The sequence below is a fragment of the Trachypithecus francoisi genome, unplaced genomic scaffold, assembly GCF_009764315.1.
Source record: "Trachypithecus francoisi isolate TF-2019V2 unplaced genomic scaffold, Tfra_2.0 Lachesis_group16, whole genome shotgun sequence".
Classification (NCBI taxonomy): Eukaryota; Metazoa; Chordata; class Mammalia; order Primates; family Cercopithecidae; genus Trachypithecus; species Trachypithecus francoisi.
The window spans coordinates 96,890,608-96,892,107 of record NW_022681461.1 but is presented as its reverse complement, the minus strand read 5'-3'; positions in this window follow the sequence as shown (position 1 = coordinate 96,892,107).

Here is a 1,500-nt window from a genome sequence, read left to right as displayed (position 1 = left end):
GCAAAAAGGAGGTTGTTGGCTGACAGCAGGCCAACTGGGTAAAGCTATCAAGCCACACTTTTAGACGACCCCAAAGTAAAGCTGCAAACCACTGGAACTCTAAACCCTGTTCCACTATTCTCTCCCACCAAGGAGCCTGAGAAACCCTACATAACTGTCTAGAGGTCGTAGACCAAGTGATCTCCGGCCACCCGGGCCTAAAGGCTGTAGCCCTCCCACGCACAGACTGGACCTTGTTTGCAGATGGGAGTAGATTGGTCACCGATGGGAAGAGAAACACCACGTATGCTGTGGTGACCTCCTCAGAGGTAACAGAGGCAAGAACTTCGTCGGCAGGAACCTTGATGCAGAAGGCGGAGTCAATTGCCCGTATAACTGTCCCAAGTTAAGAACGCCAACACATTCTGAGTTGAATGTGTTGAGTCCAAGTACACATTCATGATAGCTCACGAGCACAGAGTTATCTGGAGGGAAGGGGCGTGGCTAAGGGCAGATAACACCAAAGTTAAAAATGCTCAGCAAGTGTTAGCATTGTTAGAGGTGAGCCGGGAGCGGTGGCTCACGCCTGTAATCCCAGCACTTTGGGAGGCCGAGGCAGGTGGATCACTTGAGGTCAGGAGTTCGAGACCAGCCTGGCCAACGTGGTGAAACCCCGTCTCTACTAAAAATACAAAAATTAGCTGGGCGAGGTGGTGCGTGCCTGTAATCCCAGCTAGGCGGGAGGCTGAGGCAAAAGAATCTCTTCAACTGAGGAAGCGGAGGTTGCAGTGAGCCAAAATCGTGCCACCGCACTCCAGCCTGGGCAGCAGAGGGAGACTCCGTCTCAAAAAAAAAAAAAAAAAAAGTTAGAAGCAATAAAGGCCCCACAGGAAATAGCCATAATGCATTGCCCTGGCCATCAACGCAGTAATTCCAAAGTGGCAAGGGGCAATGCTTTCGCAGACCGTACCACCAGGCATTCCGCCAGTGATAGCATTGAAATCCAGGTGCCCTTAATTCCCCAAATAGACTTCATGGCCCTCGAGCCCTGGTATGCTTCTGAAGATGAAAAGGCTGCAGAAGATGAGGGATTCAAAGTAAATGAGGAGGGGTGGAGGTATAGAGAGGAAACAGCACAGGCATAGTCTGGGCAGCAGTGCGTCTCGTCTGCCCGCTGTTAAAGTACATTCACGACAGCCCGCACTTTGAGAGAGACGCTTTGCTGGCCTTTGTACAAAATGATTTGAAAGGGAAAGAACTAAAGGCCCACTTAAAGGGTATCATTTAACACTGTCATCTGTGCGCCCAGAATGAGCCTAATAATCATAGCCAAGGGCAGCCTGGGCAACAAGAAAGAGGAAGGTACTCACTAGAAAACCAGCAAAAAGACTTTACACAGATGCCACCAGCCCCTGGGGACGCAAATACCTCCTAGTTCTAGTGGGGACTTTCTCTGGCTGGGAGGAAGCGTGCCCATGTCGCTCTGAACAAGCAACCGAAGTAAAGTTTTGCTGAAGGAAA